Consider the following 21,203-nt stretch of genomic DNA (forward strand, 5'->3'; position numbering starts at 1 on the left):
AAAGCCTGCGGCGAATGTCCTTCTGAGCGTTTTGACACAGCTTACGGCCTGTTTAATTAAATCAGCAGCCGGGTCCGCTGCCAAATTTGTAGGATCCTTTGGAAGGAATTTTGGGAGCTCTGTCTACCTGGAAGTGAGGCGCTGAAGTCAAATAAGTGATCATCCCATGTAAAGGCTGCCCGTTTGCAGGCCACTAGCGTATAGCGTTTAGCGGCCCGAGAGTAAAGAAACAGAAAAGAAAGGGGGGGAACTCCTCCAAATTTGCAAACACGTTTCTTCCTGTTCACCTGGAGACAGTTTTCAACTCACCATAGGTGAGTAAGCAGGGGTTGTTTTCTGCTTCCTGGAGTTTGCAACCCAGTCGCTTAGAAAGTTTGTCTAAGTTTTGTTTTGTTTCATTCTGTTCTATTCTGGTTTTAGCTTGTTTCGAATCATGGTTGCAAATGGTTGCGATGATTTTATTGTTTTATCTTTCTCGTAAACCGTTTTGAGGTCTTTTAAAAAAAAACTACACAAGTGAGCGGTATATATAATTTTATAGAATAAATAAATTGTGACATTCTTATTTCCTGACCTGGCATGGCTTGAGAATGTTGGGCATCTAAAGTCCGAAGCATACGAAATAAAATTTCACCCAATGACATACAAGCCTTCTAGATCCTCTTTCCCCCTAGAGACCAGGGTCAGATTTAGGTTTGATGAGGCCCTAAGATATTGAAGGTAATGGGGCCCTTTATATGTCCAGCTGTCCTTTGTCAATAACAAATTGTCGCTGTTTTTTTTGTGTTGAATATATGCTATATGGTAATTTATGGACCTAATGGGGATCTAAAGCCATTTGCACATAACAAATTATGTATTATATCAAAGTAATTGTTGAAAGATGTTGCAAGTCGATGCAGAATGCAAAGTCCATGCAGAATGTAAAGGTAAAAGGTAAAGGTACCCCTGACTGTTAGGTCCAGTAGCGGACGACTCTGGGGTTGCAAGCTCATCTCGCTCTATAGGCCAGGGGAGCAGTGTTTGTCCGTAGCCAGCTTCCGGGTCGTGTGGCCAGCATGACTAAGCCGCTTCTGGCGAACCAGAGCAGCGCACAGAAATGCCGTTTACCTTCCCGCCGGAGTGGTACCTATTTATCTACTTGCACTTTGACGTGCTTTCGAACTGCTAGGTTGGCAGGAGTAGGGACCGAGCAACAGGAGCTCACCCTGTCACAGGGATTCAAACTGCCAACCTTCTGATCAGCAAGCCCCGCCTGCTAGCCTGCTCCCTAAAATATCACTGGTTTGCTCATTTCTATATATATAGGTGTCTACATTCTGCATGGGGACACGGGTGGCACTGATAGACGCACAACTTACGTGTTTATCTCCCCCCCCCCCCACACACACAATAGCCAAAATCCACAAGTTCTCAGACCACAAATGTAGATTTTTAAAGGTTTGGTTGTTGTGGCTGGGCTATTGAAATCCTAGCCTCAGTTAACACCTGGAGCAGGTATCTTAATATTCCAGCAGATATTTTAATTGAAATCTGGTTTTATTGTTTTAACCATCCTTTACCTTTACCTGGTTTTATTGTTTTAACCATCCTTTACCTAAGGGACGTGGGTGGCGCTGTGGGTTAAACCACAGAGCCTAGGACTTCCCGATCAGAAGGTCGGCGGTTCGAATCCCCGCGACGGGGTGAGCTCCCGTTGTTCGGTCTCTGCTCCTGCCAACCTAGCAGTTCGAAAGCACGTCAAAGTACAAGTAAATAAATAGGTACCGCTCCAGCGGGAAGGTAAGCGGCGTTTCCGTGCGCTGCTCTGGTTCACCAGAAGCGGCTTAGTCCTGCTGGCCACATGACCCAGAAGCTGTATGCCGGCTCCCTTGGCCAATAAAGCGAGATGAGCGCCGCAACCCCAGAGTCGGCCACGACTGGACCTAACGATCAGGGGTCCCTTTACCTTTACCTTTAATGTGACGCACCTCTTGTGCGCTGCTGATGGTGGTTAAGTGGCATATAAATCGTTTTTAAAAATAAGCTCCTCCAGTCTGGGGGTACAGGTGCAGCGATAGGAAAGACGCCCCCCCCCCCGGTTAAGAGCTGCTGGATTTCAATGTCAGCTATGCAGCTATGCAGAATTTCATGGACCCTAGAAAAGACTGCGCGCTATCTCCCAGTAAGGCAGGACCCTGAAATGAAATTAATTTGCATAGTTATTTGGCATCGCTTTCCCGGGATGTGGGGAGGGGAGGTTGAAAGCTATTATCCAGCTTCCAGTATTTAGAACAGGCAGTGCTTGTGCACTTTGAAGTCGGGACGGGAAAGAAATTAGATCCTGTTTGCATTTAAAGGCGAATCTATCTAATTTGCACATTCCTCAACAATATGAGGACACAGGAATCCTTCCAGCCTCACACTCCCCCAGACATTGCAATGCACTTTTCCAGCCAAGTACAGTGGTACCTCGGGTTAAGAACTTAATTCCTTCTGGAGGTCCGTTCTTAACCTGAAACTGTTCTTAACCTGAAGCACCACTTTAGCTAATGGGGTCTCCTGCCGCTGCCGTGCCGCCGCCACACAATTTCTGTTCTCATCCTGAAGCAAAGTTCTTAACCTGAGGTACTACAGTGGTACCTCGGGTTACATATGCTTCAGGTTACAGACTCCGCTAACCCAAAAATAGTGCTTCAGGTTAAGAACTTTGCTTAGGGATGAGAACAGAAATTGTGCTCTGGCGGCACGGCAGCAGCGGGAGGCCCCATTAGCTAAAAGGTGCTTCAGGTTAAGAACAGTTTCAGGTTAAGAACGGACCTCCGGAACGAACTAAGTACATAACCCGAGGTACCACTGTATTTCTGTGTTAGTGGAGTCTGTAACCTGAAGCGTCTGTAACCCGAGGTACCACTGTACTTTGGTTTAAGAACAGTCCGATTTAAGAACGATTTGGTTTACGAACTCCGGCATTTGTCCGCAGACAGCTTTCTGAGTCATGTGGCCAGCAGGACTAAACTGCTTCTGGCACACAGAGGACCGTTATGAGTGCCAGATTGCATGGAAACACCGTTTACCTTCCCGCCACAGAGGTACCTATTTATCTACTTGCACTGGTATGCTTTTGAACTGCTAGGTTGGCAGGAGCTGGGATGGAGCAACAGGAGCTCACCCTGTCGCGGGGATGCGAACCGCCGACCTTCTGGTCGGCAAGCCCAAGAGGCTCAGTGGTTTAGACCAGAGCGCCACCTGTGAGGTCTAGAAACCAGATTTGGTTTTGGTGAGGTTTTTTGGTTTGGAGTCAAACCCTCCCGTTGGTGCGATGTGCAGTTGTGCACAGTCGAGCGAACACCCAGATCCGCTCATAAGCTGCCCTCTCTCTATAAAGCAGCCTTGTGTTGCACAAAAACCGAATGTGTGGTTTCCCGCCGTGTGGGTGGCGCGGGGGCAAGAGGAGTGGTTGCTTCCACAGCAATCCTTTTGTGCGCCCCAGCCCGTTCCGTGGCTCTGTCAATCTCGACACCCACCCACCCCCTGGCAAAGAGGCCGCGGTGAGAGAGACACAAACCTCCTGGCATTTTAATATTTCAAGCGCTGCCTCCTTTAAGTGATGGATGAGGCAGCTCCTCTGCGCCCGGCCTTGATGTGAGCTATAATTGAGAGTTCTCTCGAGCCTCAGCAGCTGCCCTGAGCTGCCGTTCCTTGTCAGCGTCCCAATTTCCTCCCTCCGGGGGTCTCCATTCTGCTCCCTTGCAACCAGTCGCCCTTGGAGGCTGCGGGTGTGTGTGCATTGAATCCCAACAAGGAGTTAAATCAGATGCATAAAATATGGAATCCGCTCTGGTACCTGGTCCAGAAGCTGCAGCTGGTGCAAAACACTGTTGCTAGTAGACTGCAACGGTGGATGACCGCTGCGCAAAATCTTGCAATGGGTTCTTCTGTGCCAGGTGGAAGGTGTTTGTTATTCCATAAGGAGAGCCTGCAGGATAAGGTCAATGGCTCATCTACTCCAGCATCCTACCAATATTATTATTATTATTATTATTAATAATAAATAATAATAAATTTATACATACATACTTACAGGGACGCGGGTGGCGCTGTGGGTTAAACCCCGAGAGCCGGGGACGTGTAGATTCAATTTCAAGATCCACTTACAGCTGCTGTTAATAGGAACCCGGTCCTCCTCCCTTCTCCCACCTCCCACCTTCTCCTCGCCTTGCACTTGGAGCTCCCCGCAGACAGCATGAATCACGTCTCGCGCGGGGCCCCCGGTCTCTTGCCACAAGTGCAGAGGGCGCAGAGATTACGGCCGCTGTTCTTTCTGGCTCCAAGGTCTCCCACCCCCCCAAATATAGTCTTGGCATTAAGGCCAGCCTGTCAGCAGCGGGTGGCGCTGTGGGTTAAACCACAGAGCCTAGGCCTTGCCGATCAGAAGGTTGGCGGTTCGAATCCCCGCAATGACGGGGTGAGCTCCCGTTGCTCTGTCCCTGCTCCTGCCAACCTAGCAGTTCGAAAGCATGTCAAAGTGCGAGTAGATAAATAGGTACCGCTCCGGCAGGAAGGTAAATGGCGTTTCCGTGCGCTGCTCTGGTTCGCCAGAAGCAGCTTAGTCCTGCTGGCCACATGACCCGGATGTTGTACCCCGGCTCCCTCGGCCAATAAAGCGAGATGAGCGCCACAACCCCAGAGTCGGCCACGACTGGACCTAATGGTCAGGGGTCCCTTTACCTTTACATTCATACATTCCCTGCGCATCTGGCTGGGTTTCCCCAGCCACTCTGGGCGGCTTCCAACAAAATATTAAAATACAATAATTAGTTAAAGCTTCCCTAAACAGGGCTGCCTTCAGATGTCTTCTAAAAGTCAGATAGTTGTTTATTTCCTTGACATCTTGATGGGAGGGCGTTCCACAGGGCGGGCGCCACCACCGAGAAGGCCCTCTACCTGGTTCCCTGTAACCTCACTTCTTGTAGTGAGGGAACCCCCAGAAGGCCCTCGGAGCTGGAGCTCAAGGTCTGGGCAGAGCGATGGGGGTGGAGAATTTGGCCGTGGCAAGTCTGTGTTTATATGCACGTTGTTCGTATGTCGCGGGTTTGTGTAAGTCTTCAATCCGATCATAGAAGAGAGCCACATTATTTTCCCAATTCATCAGGATCAGTCTTTTTGCCGTGGTCAGGGCGTGGAAAGTCCACTCACATTGACCTTTTGTAAGGTTCCACTTGTTGGGTATATAATTCAAGAGGATATTTTGCTCTGTAAATGTAAGGTTGTTCCATACAATTCCGTGGATGGTTTCAGTTCCCTTCTGCCCAAAATCTTTCAATATAACACAATGGAAAAAAAAACTCTTTTAGAGAAGCATTATCCCTATTGAACCCCCACCTGTTAGATACCTTAGATAGCCCTTTTATAACCAACCTAACGGGGTCCAGTATATTCTAAACAGCAGGTGTAGCAATAACTGCAGCAGAGATGCCAATATTAGCAAAGAGGGGGAAGTTATTCATCATGCAACCTCAACTTGGAGGCTCATACCAACATCACAGAGGGTCATATTCATGCCATGGTTTCCTCCAACGAACCTTGGGAACTGTAGTTTGCCAAGGGTGCTGACCTGAACTATAACTCCCGTCGCCTTTAACAAACCAGTACCCTCCGCAGCTGATGAAAGCACCCTTTTGTTGTTGTTAGTCATTTAGTCGTGTCTGCCTCTTTGTGACCCCCTGGACCAGAGCACGCCAGGCACTCCTGTCTTCCACTGCCTCCCGCAGGTTGGTCAAACTCATGTTGATAGCTTCGAGAACACTGTCCCACCATCTCGTCCTCTGTCGCCCCCTTCTCCTTGTGCCCTCCATCTTTCCCAACACCAGGGTCTTTTCCAGGGAGTCTTCTCTTCTCATGAGGCGGCCAAAGTCTTGGAGCCTCAGCTTCAGGATCTGTCCTTCCAGTGAGCACTCAGGGCTGATTTCCTTCCGAATGGAGAGGTTTGATCTTCTTGCAGTCCATGGGACTCTCAAGAGTCTCCTCCAGCACCATAAGTCAAAAGCATCCATTCTTCGGCGATCAGCCTTTATGGTCCAGCTCTCACTTCCATACATCACTACTGGGAAAACCATAGCTTTAACTATTCGGACCTTTGTTGGCAAGGTGATGTCTCTGCTTTTTAAGATGCTGTCCAGGTTTGTCATTGCTTTTCTCCCAAGAAGCAGGCGTCTTTTAATTTCGTGGCTGCTGTCACCATCTGCAGTGATCATGGAGCCCAAGAATGTAAAGCACCCTAAGAGTGCTTTAAAGGTGGGCTTTTCCCTCCAGCAAACAGAGTCCTTCTGAGCAGTCTTTCCTGAACGCTCCATCATCGCCACCTCGACAGCCGAATCCTTGCATTTTCCCCAGAGCAGCTGATGAAGGCGGAAACTGGGACTGTTTTGCCACATAAATAGAGTCTCTGTTTTTTGGGGGGGTTTTTTGTCAAGCGCTGTAACATATATATTATTTTAGCGATGAGCCAAATCCTAAAAAAAGGATCTGGAGGAAGCTTGTGCAAAGTGCTGTTAGATGCAGATATATATATATTTGTGTGTGTGTGTGTTGCTTTGCAAGAATTGGCTACAGTTTTCCCGATAGGGGCAAGTAGCCAAGTGTGCCTGTGTATCTGTGAGGCAGCCTGAAGGAGGAAACAGCCTCTGCCGAATAAACCGAATTTATGCTGCCAGAATTAATCGCCAAGGGGCAAAAGACACTTGAGGGGGGGTTGGCTTTGCTTTGCGCTTCAGCTGCCGGGCGAGGCCTCACTGAGACCTGGAAGCTTAAAGCGGTCTCCTTGGTTACTTGGCACCTTCGCTTTTCATCTTCGGGCTTCTTTTTCAGATTTCCATGTAGGTTGTTGTTCGTGGTCTCTCTGTGTGTGTTTTTCCTAGGCAGCTGGAACTCCTTAGACAAGAAAACAAACGGATTTGAGATGCTGTTTAGTCATTTAGTCATGTCCGACTCTTCGTGACCCCCTGGACCAGAGCACGCCAGGCCCTCCTGTCTTCCACTGCCTCCTGCAGTTCGGTCAAACTCATGCTGGTATCTTCGAGAACACTATCCAACCATCTCGTCCTCTGTCGTCCCCTTCTCCTTGTGCCCTCCCTTGTTCCCAACATCAGGGTCTTTTCCAGGGAGTCTTCTCTTCTCATGAGGTGGCCCAAGTATTGGAGCCTCAGCTTCACGATCTGTGCTTTCAGGTACCACTTTAGCTAATGGGGCCTCCCGCTGCCGCCGGCCACACGATTTCTGTTCTCATCCTGAAGCAAAGTTCTTAACCCGAGGTACTATTTCTGGGCTAGTGGAGTCTGTAGCATGAAGCGTCTGTAACCTGAAGCGTCTGCAACCTGAAGCGTCTGTAACCCGAAGCGTGTGTAACCCGAGGTACCACTGTACTATTCATTGTATTAAATAGTAGATTTCAACAGAAATAGCTCGTAAAGTTCAATGAAAAAAGTAGAAGACCCAGTGGATCACACCAAAGGTAGCAGCTAAAGGTAAAGGTAAAGGGACCCCTCACCATTAGGTCCAGTCGTGACCGACTCTGGGGTTGCGGCGCTCATCTCGCTTTATTGGCCGAGGGAGCCGGCGTACAGCTTCCGGGTCATGTGGCCAGCATGACTAAGCCGCTTCTGGCGAACCAGAGCAGCGCACGGAAACGCCGCTTACCTTCCCGCCAGAGCGGTACCTATTTATCTACTTGCATTTTGACATGCTTTCGAACTGCTAGGTTGGCAGGAGCAGGGACCGAGCAACGGGAGCTCACCCCGCCGTGGGGATTCGAACCGCCGACCTTCTGATCGGCAAGCCCTAGGCTCAGTGGTTTAACCCACAGTGCCACCCGCGTCCCTTAAGGTAGCAGCTACTACTATGCTATAAGATCCACTGTCCTGTGATATCATATATGAGTTTGTGCTATTGATGAAGCCCAAGGCTAATATTCCGCTATTACAGTTCATATCTCTTTTGCTGCCGAATTTCCGGTGCACATTTTATGTAGCGCGAACATTCATGCAGCCGGCCTCTTCAGCAGCCCAAGGCCATTTGGAGCAGCTCTGCTGGCTTGTTTGAGCGAAACAATGGCTGTTTCTGCTAAGGTAGCTTCCATGCCTCGCCGACGTCTCTTTTCTTTTTTCCCTCGCTCAGTTTGGCACATCCAACTGAATCCCAGAGCAGGGAGGTGAGGAAGGCAACTTGCCAGAGGCACGGCGAGCCTGAGGTATGAGTCATGCATTGCTTTGCACATTCTCCATCATGGGAGAGAGCGAAAGGAACCTTGCGCTCTTAGCCTCTTGTTTACAGGCTAACTATTGTTGCAGCCAAGAAAACAGGCTGCTTCTCACTCCTTGACCTTGCAAGGGGGTTGGAGCCGCGCTGGGAGACTGGGGTAAGCCAAGGATTTCAGGGCTCGCAGAGACCTTTCCGGGAGATCGGCGACCCTTCGTGGGAACCGCTGTGAGCTATCCAGGATGTAGGAGGAGATTCCTCCTCCGCTGGACTCTCCCGGGGGGGAAGAAAGGGAGGCAAGCACTGAGAAATTGAGCAGCAAAGCGGTCCGCCCCTGCTGGAATGCTGGGCTGGAATTTTCCTCTGGCAGGGAGATATTTATTATCAATTCGCGGAGGGTGCGACTCGCCTGCTGAAACGGCGAGACTCGAGGGTTCCTGCCGAGGTGGTTCCAATCATTGCGACAATGGTTTCGCGTCAGGAGCCAAGAATGTAAGACGAGTTTGGCGGTTCAGGCCAGTGGTTCATCTCGCCTAGCAATCCTGTTCCTGCAGCAGCCAACCAGATGCCTGTGCGAGCGGGACCCGAGTGCGAGAGCAGTCCCCCGCCCCCACTTGTGATGCCCAGCAGTTGGGCTTCATAATAAATAATATTTTTTTATTTATACCCTGCCCTTCCTGATTCAGGAAACCGGGCTCAGGGCAGCTAACAAAAAAATTAAAACATTTAATTGATGCTACAAAAAAAAAGCATAAAATACAGTATAAAGCGTAGATAACAATAAAATCAAAAATCACTTTGGGGGGAAATCCATCCAATAAACATTAGATGATCACCAGGGCTAGCTGGCTAAATTAGTCCTACTTGGGCCAGCGAGGAAACCAGGGGAGAATTAGCTGTGGGATCCCAGAGCGGGTAATCTTCATAAAAAGGGGAGGGGGAGGGAAGGAAGGAAGGGGAAGAAAGATCAGGCCAGGTTCAAATTGAAAGCCAGACGGAATAGTTCTGTCTTACAGGCCCTGCGGAAGGAAGTTAAATCCTGAAGGGTCCTGGTCTCATGGGACAGAGCATTCCACCAGGTCGGAGCCATCACTGAGAAGGCCCTGGCCCTGGTGGAGGATAGTCTGACTTCCTTAGGGCCCAGGAACTCTAAACTATGGTTATTCATGGACCTTAAGGTCCTCTGTGGGGCATACCAAGAGAAGGTGGTCCTGTAAGGGCCCTAAGCCATAAAGGGCTTTAAAGGTCAAAATCAGCACCTTAAACCTGACCCTGTACTCCACCGGGAGCCAGTGCAACTGGTAAAGCACTGGGTGAATATGCTCCCATGGCAGAGACCCCGTGAGGAGCCTCGCTGCAGCATTCTGCACCCGCTGGAGTTTCTGGGACAGCTTCAAGGGCAGCCCTGCGAAGAGCGAATTACAGTAGTCAAGCCTGGAGGTGACCGTCACATGGATCACTGTGGCCAGGTCGGGGCGGGAAAGGTAAGGGACCTTCAGGGGCAGTTTCACAGCCTCCAGCAGTTTGAGGCAGAGCATGACTGGTAACCGCTGGTAGCCTTGTCCTTTGTTAATTTGTCTGATGCTCTTTCGAAGCCTTCCTGTGGCAGGCAGTTCCGTGGTTGAACTGGAAGCAGTGTGTGTGAAGAAGTGCGACCGTCCACACAACAGTCACCTCCAGGCTTGATTATTGTAACTCTCTCTATGCGGGGCTTCCCTTGAAGCTGACCCAGAAACTCCAGCGGGTGCAGAATGCCGCGGTGAGGCTCCTTACGGGGTCCTTACCGTGGGATCACATTCATCCAGTGCTTTTCCAGCTGCACTGGCTCCCGGTGGAGTACAGGGTCAGGTTTAAGGTGCTGATTTTGACCTTTAAAGCCCTGTGTGGCCTAGGACCCTCGTACCCTTGCTGAGGGACAGTGACTGGCCCAAGGTCCTCCCCCTCCTGGTGATCTTTATGGCCAAGTGGGGATTTGAACTCTGGTCTCCCGTGTCCTAGTCCAATATTCCAGCCATTGCACTGGCTCTCTGTTTCATAAATTGAAAATAATAATCACAAACTGATGTGCAGAAGTGAACGTCAGATTGGCAAAAAGGCTAAAACAATGGAGCCCCTACCCATCCCTAGATAGAACCAGCCTCTTTCCATCTTGGACCATGGGGTGAGCCTGACACGGAAGCTCCCCCACCTCTCCATTTTTGAGATGTTCTCCCCCAAAAAGCCAAGCACCCCAAACCGCTTCTGCCCCAGCTAGTTGCCTTGTTCAATCTAAAGTCGAGGACTTTGCTGTGTCTTTTTAGAGCCAGGATTTACAACGCGTCCCAGCCCGGCGTGTAATTCGAAGCCCTCCCTCTCCTCAAGCAGATGAGGGCGAAATCTTGACACTAATTTCTGACAAATGCTGGAAGCTTCAGGTTCCTTTGCTGCCCAAGAATACTCCCACGTGGACCTGGAATAAATTGTTCCACATTTTCCCCCTTCTGGCCAGTTTTTCTTTCCTGGCAATGAAAGTGTTCTCTCCCTGCAGTCCTCTGGACTCTTCCCTCAGTCCTCGGGTGGCCTTTAAATCTCTCGCTGGATCACACAGCTGAGTCTTAAAGGATCTCTGGGTCTGGCGCTCCCACCCCCCATGTGTGGGCCTTTGGCAGCCCATTCCAAATCTCCTCCCCATACCGCAGAGATCGCTCCAGCAGGGTGTAGCTTTGAAGAGGCCTGAACTGGAACAGGGGTTGTGTATGTTTTAAAAAGAAAACAGCTTCTTGTTTCTAGGGAGTTTTGGAAACGTCAAGAGTTGCCTCTCTGGCGTGATCTAGATTTGGAATTTCAGAGCAGAGCTTTCCAGGTGAAAAGCTGGGATCCATTCCTCAGCAGCAGACAGGGGCGTAAGGAACCAGCGATTTCCCTCCTGACCAAACTCATCGCAAACAGCGCTGTTTCCCTTCTGCCACAGTTCTGTTGCTTGTCTGCTGTTGAATGTAAGTAACTTGGGTAACTATATTTTTTGCTCTGTAAGACTCACTTTTTCCCTCCTAAAAAGCAAGGGGAAATGTGTGTGCGTCTTATGGAGCGAATGTAGGCTGCACAGCTATCCCAGAAGCCAGAACAGCAAGAGGGATTGCTGCTTTCACTGCACAGTGATCCCTCTTGCTGTTCTGGCTTCTGAGATTCAGAATATTTTTTTTCTTGTTTTCCTCCTCCAAAAACTAGGTGCGTCTTGTGGTCTGGTGCATCCTATACAGCGAAAAATACATTTTGCTGCATTTGTTGCAATGAGAAGGAAACATCAAAATGTATTCTTTTTTTCTTTTCTTAAGACCTCCCATCATTCATTACGTGTCATTTGTGGACTTAAAAACAGCAGCAGCAATGTGAATGGATGCCAGTCGTATTGAGCTTGACTGGTTTCAGTTCCTGACCACAGACGAACTACGCAAACGGCAGGAATTTCGGCTACCGTTTCGAATTTTGTGGGGGAATCACTGGCAATTCTGGTGGTCAGGCGTATGCATTGCAGCCAAATGGTTTCAGGTTGTGGATGGCTGAGTCAGTGGTAAAGTAAAGGTAAAGGGACCCCTGACCATTAGGTCCAGTCGTGACCGACTCTGGGGTTGCGGCGCTCATCTCGCTTTACAGGCCGAGGGAGCCGGCGTACAGCTTCCGGGTCATGTGGCCAGCAGGACTAAGCCGCTTCTGGCGAACCAGAGCAGGGCCCGGAAACACAGTCTACCTTCCCGCTGGAACGGTATCTACTTGCACTTTGACGTGCTTTTGAACTGCTAGGTTGGCAGGAGCAGGGACCGAGCAACAGAAGCTCACCCCGTCACGGGGATTCAAACCCCCAACCTTCTGATCGGCAAGTCCTAGGCTCTGTGGTTTAACCCACAGCACCACCCGCGTCCCCGTACAGTGGTATTTCGGGTTAAGAACTTAATTCGTTCTGGAGGTCCGTTCTTAACCTGAAACTGTTCTTAACCTGAGGTACCACTTTAGCTAATGGGGCCTCCCGCTGCCACCACACAATTTCTGTTCCCATCCTGAAGCAAAGTTCTTAACCTGAGGTACTATTTCTGGGTTAGCGGAGTCTGTAACCTGAAGTGTCTGAAACCTGAGGTACCACTGTACATGGGGCAGCAAGGCTTACCGGTCATGGGCAAATCACTCCTGCAAAGATCATCCGTGGCGTGGACCAGCGTAGCACGACGCCGGAAATTGCGCCTGCGCATGCCCAGACGTTGCACCTGCGCAGAAGCCATTTTCAGCATCTGGGCATGTGCAGAAGCAATTCCCGGTATCTGCGCATGCACAGACGTGATTTCCGGCGTTGTTCTGTGAGTCCCTGTGCCGTGCTGGTTTAGTGCAGCGTGTGGGGGACTTGCTGAGCAGGCAGCTTGGTTCGGGGGTGGCTCACAGGCGGTAAAATCCGAGCACAATTCAAAGTGTTGGTGCTGACCTTTAAAGCCCTAAACGGCCTCGGTCCAGTATACCTGAAGGAGCGTCTCCACCCCCATCATTCTGCCCAGACGCTGAGGTCCAGCACCGAGGGCCTTCTGGCGGTTCCCTCATTGCGAGAAGCAAAGCTACAGGGAACCAGGCAGAGGGCCTTCTCGGTAGTGGCACCCACCCTGTGGAACGCCCTTCCAGCAGATGTCAAAGCGATAAACAACTACCTGACATTCAGAAGACATCTTAAGGCAGCCCTGTTCAGGGAAGTGTGATATTTTACTGTATTTTTGGTTTTTATGGAAGCCGCCCAGAGTGGCTGGGGAGGCCCAGCCAGATGGGCGGGGTATAAATAATAAATTATTATTATTATTATTATTATTATTATTATTATATAAAACGGTCTTTTTGGGCCATAGCAGGCCCATGGGCCACACTTTGCTGACCCCTGGCTCAGTAGAATGTGATAAGAGGAAGCATGCATTTTTATCTCATGTTGTAATAATAATAATAATTTTTATTTATACCCCGCCCTCCCCAGCCAAGGCCGGGCTCAGGGCGGCTAACAAGCAATAATAAAAACAAGTTGAATGAATACAACATAAAAACAAGATTAAAATACAACATTAAAATATTGAAACATTAAAATGCAGCCTCATCACAGGAGGAGAAAGGAAAAAGGAAAAAGAAAGAGGGGGAGGGAATCAAATTGGCTCCAAGCCCAAAGGCCAGGCGGAACAACTCTGTCTTACAGGCCCTGCGGAAAGAAATCAGATCCTGCAGGGCCCTGGTCTCATGAGGCAGAGCGTTCCACCAGCCGGGGCCAGTGTTGAAAAGGCCCTGGCTCTGGTTGAAGCTAATCTAACTTCCTTAGGGCCCAGGACCTCTAGGGTGTTGCTATTTATGGACCTTGAGGCTCTCCGTGGGGCAGACCGGGAGAGGCGGTATGTAGTGTAGTGGAGAGATTCCCGCCCCCCACCTGCTAAGGTCAAGAAAAGCTGGGGTGGGCGTAATGGTTTTGAACAGAAGCACGGCTGAAAGGGGAAAGGGTTTAGCAGGCTCCTTTCCTCCCACCGGAATCCCCTGGTTTGGAGGCTGCTGTTTTTGTTAAGCGGAGATATATAACATGCTCTTTGGATGGCAAAGAGAGGAAGAAGATGGGGGACGAGGGGACCGTGCACAAAGCCAGGAGCCGCGGCAGTCAGGAACCGCGTGTTGATTTGAAAATAACCTGTCAAATATTTGGCGGCAGGCTCTGGGAACATATTTATTGTTGCCATTAATAAGAGAGAGAGAGATTCAAAGTGGAGTGCCTCAGAACATCTATTGATGCCAAGGTTAAACGCAAGGCAGGTGCAAGATGCACAAACAGGTTCTATTGAGGTCCCCACTCTAAAATTTCAAATTGACGTCCGTGTGCTTCGAGAATGCTTTTCTTGTAGGCTGAGGGTTAAGGGTGCACCAATATGAATTGGAAGATAGCAGCATCAGCTTTCTCCCACGCTATCTGCAATGTCTCTTTTCTGTAAGAGGAACACAAAAAAGGTACCAAAAAGAATAAAATAAAATCTGGTACTGGCTTCAAAATTCGGCTTCCCGAGACATTTTCTTCTTCTCATCCCTCGCCGCCGCACAAAACAATCAAGGCATGAATATTCATTGCACTAATGCGTAAGGCATAGGTAGGCAAATTAAGGCCCGGGGGCCGGATCCGGCCCAATCTCCTTCTCAATCTGGCCCGCGGACAGTCCGGGAATCAGCATGTTTTTACATGAGTAGAATGTGTCCTTTTATTTAAAATGCATCTCTGGGTTATTTGTGGGGCATAGGAATTCGTTCATTTTTTTTTCCTTTCAAAATATAGTCCAGCCCCCCACAAGGTCTGAGGGACAGTGGACTGGCCCCGTGCTGAAAAAGTTTGCTGACCCCTGTAAGGTGTGTGGTGAAACTAATGCAGTAATACAGGAGAGCTCAAGGTGTGTGGTGAAACAGACACGCAAGTACATGCTCTTGGACAATAGAGGGTGCAAAACTGAGGTGAAAATGTCCTCCCATTCAGAGCGAAGGTAGGAAACTTTGCCCTTGCTCTGACTTGGCTTACTGGCAGCACCACTGAGGCAAATCGGATTGGTCACATGGTGCTACAATGCCATACTGGGTCCCTGTTTAGTAAGCACGAACGCTAACACTTTGCGAGGGCAGAAAAGCAAAAGGATGGGACCAAAGAAGAGTTTCGATTTGGATTTGATATCCCGCTTTATCACTACCCAAAGGAGTCTCAAAGTGGCTAATTCTCCTTTCCCTTCCTCCCCCATAACAAACACTCTGTGGGGTGAGTGGGGCTGAGAGACTTCAGAGAAGTGTGACTGGCCCAAGGTCACCCAGCAGCTGCAGGTGGAGGAGCGGGGAAGCGAACCCGGTTCCCCAGATTACGAGTCCACCGCTCTTAACCACTACACCACACTAACAGCATCTTTTGCCCACAAAGGTCAGCCCAATTTCACCTGTGGGCTTTTGAAGGGAAGTGGGACACAGCCCAGCTCATTCCCCACCAGCCTCCCTTCTCCTCTCTTGGAAATATTGTTTGGCATCTCCTGTGCTGTTTTGCTTCTGTTAACGACAACCAGAGGAGTTTCTTCCTGTAGGATTCCCGCCTCCTCTGCCTTAAATGCACACAGCTCTTTCACACCTGGGAACACCTGCCAGCTATTTCAGCGGTGGGTCAGGTTTGTGGGTCAGGAGGAATCCAGGCTGAAAGCGAGGGGAGGGGAAGAGCCGTCGGTAATCAACCCTCCGCCAAGTGGAACCGGCAGCCCGAGGAAATGACTCGCTAATACACCTCCCTGCCCGAGATTCCTGCGCGGGCGGAAACTTGGCAAGCCGGCCTGGAGGAAGTGACTCAGCCAAGGTCACTGTGAAGAGGCAGTGGCAGAGGCTGGGCAAACAAGACACGGAAATGCCATCCCCCAGCGCTTGGAATGTGCAAAAAAGAAAGGGGGGGAATCGCACACTTTCCAATGTTTTCAAAAAGCGCCCAAGATAAGACTTGGCAGCGAGGCTCGTTTGGCTGCAATTTCTCCTCCTTCCCTCCCCCATCTAAGAATACTTAAAAAGAAAGAAGAAGAATATTACAGTCCTAGCTGCTCTTTAGGATTATCTGGAAGTAATCCTGTTGAATTCAGTAGGAATTCCTTCTGTGTAGACATAGATAGTGTGCCATTATCAGGGACGCGAGTGACACTGCGGACTAAAGCACTGAGCGGCTTGGGCTTGCCGATCGGAAGGTCGGCATTTCGAATCCCCACGATGGAGGGAGCTCCTGTTACTCGGTCTCAGCTCCTGCCAACCTAGCAGTTCGAAAGCACACCGGTGCAAGTAGATAAATAGGCACCACTGCAGGGGGAAGGTAAACGGAGTTTCCGTGCGCTCTGGCTTCCATCACGGTGTCCTGTTGCACCAGAAGCGGTTTAGTCATGCTGGCCACATGACCCAGAAAGCTGTCTGTGGACAAACGCCGGCTCCCTCGGCCTGAAAGCAAGATGAGCGCTGCAACCCCATAGTTGCCTTTGACTGGTCTTAACCGTCCAGGGGTCCTTTACCTTTTGCCTTTTGCCTGCCATTATTAGTCCCTTTGAGCACAAGTGGGACTTACTTCTGAGTAAGTATGCAGTAAGGCATCGTTTTCTGTTCCCACGGGCATCCGTCGCATGCAGCGCCGCTTCTGTTGCACTGCAGTTCGTGTTTCGCTAAAGCAACATGATTCGAATTGCTCTTTGCTGCGGCCGATTTAATAATGCAGTAATTCTTCTATGGTGATGTGATTCCACATTCTCTGGCCTCATATCACGGTGAGGGTTTGCCAAGCGTGCCTTCCTCTTAGCACATTTCTCCCTTGCGTCCTGAGTTCGAGTGTCTTCAAAGTCCATGACCCCTTTGGTAAAGGCTGTTCTCCAGCTGGAGCGCTCACAGGCCAGTGTTTCCCAATTGTCGGTGTTTATACTACATAAAAAAAAATGCCTTGGGACAGTCTTTAAACCTCTTTTGTTGACCACCAGCTTGACACTTTCCATTTTTAAGTTCAGAATAGAGTGGTTGCTTTGGAAGACGATCATCAGGCATCCACACAACATGACCAGTCCAACAAAGTTGATGTTGAAGAATCATTGCTTCAACACGGGTGATATTTGCTTCTTCCAGTACACTGGCGTTAGTTCGCCTGTCTTCCCAAGTGATGTGTAAAAATTTTCGTAGACACTGTTGATGGACTATTTCAAGGAGTTGGAGATGGCGTTTATAAGTGGTCCATGTTTCACAAGCATACAGCAAGGTTGGTAGTACAGACAGTAAGGTTAGTAGTACAGTAACGTTGGTATAAAGGTAAAGGTAAAGGGACCCCTGACCATTAGGTCCAGTCGTGGCCGACTCTGGGGTTGCGGCGTTCATCTTGCTTTACTGGCCGAGGGAGCCGGCGTACAGCTTCCGGGTCACGTGGCCAGCATGACTAAGCCGCTTCTGGTGAACCAGAGCAGTGCATGGAAACACCGTTTACCTTCCCGCCGGAGCGGTACCTATTTATCTATTTGCACTTTTATGTGCTTTCAAACTGCTAGGTTGGCAGGAGCAGGGACCAAACAACGGGAGCTCACCCCGTCGCGGGGATTTGAACCGCTGACCTTCTGATCAGCAAGTCCTATGCTCTGTGGTTTAACCCACAGCGCCACCCGCATCCCAAGGTTGGTATAGTTTGCATTTAAAGATGAGTGTACGCTTTCTGAAACAGTACACTGGCTCATACTCAGCCGGTCGTTCAAAATTCGCACCTCTCTGAATTCGCAAGGCAGTTCTCTGAAAACACACACACACACACACACACACACACACACACACAAAAACATATTTCAGAGAACATACAAACATGCATTATGTTACGGGAAACTGCATACAATTCGCGCCAAAAAGTTTCAAGAAGTTTTAAAAACAAACAAAGCCCACCAATCGCTCCGGAAATCCGGACGACCGAATTTAAGATTGGAAAAGCAGGAAATGGACAGCTCTGTGCATCCCCTACCTGTGGCCCATTAATTACATTCTCTTTTAACGAGCATTTTAATCTCCTTTTAAAATGGCGTGTTGCAAAGGTCCCTCCCCCTCCCTTCCAACTAGCTGGATTTTTCTCAACCCCCCCCCCCATTTTCCGCCTGCTTTCCGTTTCCTCCCTTTTGCAAACGTGCCCAATTTCCAAACAGTGAAAGACGGTAATTAAAATTAATTAGCCACCGCGGAGCTGGCTGCATCCAGAGAGACGTCGCGCACAATGTGGGGGGTGGGAGCAAGACTGAGCCACCCGGCTGAATAATTCACAAGGCCTGCCTTGGGGAATCTAATTTGAAGAGCCCCGCTCTACCTGGATGAAACTCGCCACCTCGGCCGGATGAATTATTTACACCTGCCAAAGGTATACAGCGCCCCCCCGCCCCAGAGACATGCTCCCTTGAAGCACAGGTGATATAGTGATGGAGATGGCAAGGTCAGCGATACTGTCCACACCTTGAAGCGATTCAAGCTGAGATGAATAGGAGAGCACGGCTGCTGAAGACTTAAATCTCCCAGTACAATATCCTGAATATATCCTTGCTCTTCTGTGGGTGTTGGCGGTGATCCCGAACATTCCTCTATGCCCAATTCTATCTGATTTACTCTCTCTGAGAGCCAGTGTGGTGTAGTGGTTAAGAGCGATAGACTTGTAATCTGGTGAACTGGGTTTGCTTCCCCGCTCCTCCACATGCAGCTGCTGGGTGACCTTGGGCCAGTCACACTTCTCTTGTCTCTCAGCCCCAGAAAAATTGATGGACTGTGCAGAACTGGCAAAACTGACATATAAGCTACGGGAGAAGGATAACTGTGACTTTAAGGATGAATGGGAACCCTTGACAAAGTATCTGAAGACGCAACAAAGCGAACTGGACTCCTTGGCAGGTTTTGAATAAACATTCGCAAACTTTTTATTGATAATAATCAGCTAAATAGTTTGAGGATCTATACAACTTTGTAACATGCAGAAAACAGCATTCTTAGAGAAACCATAGACTGGAACTGAGGGAAGTCGGGGGGTGGGGGTGGGTTTTGTGTGGGAGGGGGGAGGGAGGAAAAATGGGGGGGAAACAAGGATGATATGTTTTTGGATAATATGTCTTGTTATAATTTTGAAATAAAAACAAATAAAAAAGAAGTCTCTCAGCCCCACTCACCTCACAGAGTGTTTGTTGTGGGGGAGGAAGGGAAAGGAGATTGTGAGCCTCTTTGAGACTCCTTCGGGTAGTGATAAAGCGGGATATCAAATCCAAGCTCCTCCTCCTCCTCCTCCTCTTCTTCTTCTCTCAAGCACAGCCGCCAACTTGAACAGAAGATGGCAGAGGAGGAGCCGCCAGCCACTGCGCTTGGCTCCACAATCGTAGAATTGTAGAGTTGGAAGGGACCCAGGGGTCATCTAGCCCAACCCCCTGCAATGCAGGAATCTGCATTCAAGCATCCATGACAGATGGCCATCCAATCTCTGCTTAAAAATCTCCAAGGAAGGGAGAGCCCGCCACTGCTCAAACAGCTCTTACCATCTCAGGGTTCTTCCTGATGCTGAGCCAGAATCTCCTTCCTTGTAACTTGAGGTCATGGGTTCGAGTCCTACCCTCCAGAGCAGGAGAAAACAAGCTTGCTCCATCTTCCATGTGGCAAGCCCTTGAGATATTTGAAGATGGCACTCGTATCTCCTCTTTTCAAGTCTAAACATACCCAGCTCCTTCGACTGTTCCTCATCAGGCTTGGTTTCCAGACCCTTGATCAGATTTGGGTGATCATTCCACTGTCAAACAGAAAGGTCCTTTACCTTTCTACCTTACTTTCAGAAAGTTTTTTCCCAGATGTTTAGTCAGAATCTCCTTTTGTGCCACTTGAATCCGTTGGTTTGGGTCCTACAGAGGAGAACAATCTTCCATGGAACAACCCTTCAGATATATGAGAGAAACCAAAATTGACAAAGTACGTTTCCGAGCACGATTCAAAGTGTTGGTGCTGACCTTTCAAGCCCTCAACGGCCCAGTAAACCTGAAGGAGCATCTCCACCCCCATCATTCTGCTCAGACACTGAGGTCCAGCTCCAAAGGCCTTCTGGCGGTTCCCTCCCTGAGAGAAGTGAGGTTACAGGGAACCAGGCAGAGGGCCTTCTTGGTGGTGGCGCCCGCCCTGTGGAACGCCCTCCCACCAGATGTCAAGGAAACAAACAACTATCTGACTTTTAGAAGACCTCAGAAGGCAGCCCTGTTTAGGGAAGTTTTAAATGTCTGATGTTTCCTCATGTTTTTAATATTCTGTTGGGAGCCGCCCAGAGTGGCTCGGGAAACCCAGCCAGATGGGCGGGGTATAAATTTATTATTATTATTAGCCCAATAAAGCTGATCTTTGTGTGGTTAACTATTGAGATCCACCTCTTTCACGGATGGGCCATGGCTTTGGGGTGAATATGCTGCCATGCATTGCCCAGTTTTAACTGTACGCCAGGATGCCGACGCAAATTTCATCCCGCCAGGGGCACTAGTGCGATCGTGAAAATTTCAACGCAAAGCTCCCCTGTTCTTCTGAGTTAACTGATTGCTCCCCCTGCCAAAACAATTAACACTAAATTTCCAGAAGTGCCTTTTGCTTTGTCTGAAAGATCACACAAAACGCAAGAATTGACAGGAAAGGAAATGTCAGGAAGATGGAGCAAAGTGCCATCTGATTATATTAGGTAAAGGTAAAGGGACCCCTGACCATTAGGTCAAGTCGTGACCGACTCTGGGGTTGCGGCACTCATCTCGCTTTACTGGCCGAGGGAGCCGGCGTACAGCTCGGCGTACAGTCATGTGGCCAGCATGACTAAGCCGCTTCTGGCGAACCAGAACAGCGCACGGAAACGCCGTTTACCTTCCCGCCGGAGTGGTACCTATTTATCTACTTGCACTGTGACATGTTTTCGAAGGCAAGAATTGACAGGAAAGGAAACGTCAGGAAGATGGAGCAAAGTGCCATCTGACTGCAGCCTCAAGCCGTTCGTGACACTCCTCCAATGTCTATGGATTTTGGAAATGCACACAAACCCTATGTGCCTTCAAAAATAGTTGTGACATATTGGATTTGTCTCTTTCTCAGGCCTGTCTTTGTTTAGGTTAAGGTAAAGGGACCCTTGACCATCAGGTCCAGTCGTGACCGACTCTGGGGTTGCAGCGCTCATCTCACTTTACTGGCCGAGGGAGCCGGCGTACAGCTTCTGGGTCATGTGGCCAGCATGACTGAGCTGCTTCTGGCGAACCAGAGCAGCGCACGGAAACGCCGTTTACCTTCCCGCCGGAGTGGTACCTATTTATCTACTTGCACTTTGACGTGCTTTCGAACTGCTAGGTTGGCAGGAGCAGGGACCGAACAACGGGAGCTCACCCCGTCGTCGCGGGGATTCGAACCGCCGACCTTCTGATCGGCAAGTCCTAGGCTCTGTGGTT

The 21,203-nt window shown here is 49.6% G+C and overlaps 1 protein-coding gene and 1 long non-coding RNA gene across 4 annotated transcripts in view; both read left to right on the forward strand.

Moving 5' to 3' along the window:
* Window positions 1-21,203, forward strand: part of SEMA6B (semaphorin 6B) — a 184,273-nt gene that overhangs the window by 41,241 nt on the left and 121,829 nt on the right. Inside the window, exon 1 of one of the 3 annotated variants that reach the window (XM_083594449.1) lies at window positions 10,541-11,210. The exons of the other annotated variants lie outside the window; for them this stretch is intronic. The gene's annotated coding sequence lies outside the window, so the exon portion shown is untranslated. Of the gene's footprint in view, window positions 1-10,540; window positions 11,211-21,203 lie in introns of those variants that run through there. 3 annotated transcript variants of the gene reach the window in all.
* Window positions 17,060-21,203, forward strand: part of LOC310753657 — a 157,259-nt gene continuing 153,115 nt past the window's right edge. Inside the window, exon 1 of the long non-coding RNA XR_014543430.1 lies at window positions 17,060-17,203. This is a non-coding gene — a long non-coding RNA (uncharacterized lncRNA). The remainder of the gene's footprint in view (window positions 17,204-21,203) is intronic.

The sequence above is a fragment of the Podarcis filfolensis genome (assembly GCF_964270895.1).
Source record: "Podarcis filfolensis genome assembly, chromosome: 18".
In the NCBI taxonomy this organism is placed as follows: domain Eukaryota; kingdom Metazoa; phylum Chordata; class Lepidosauria; order Squamata; family Lacertidae; genus Podarcis; species Podarcis filfolensis.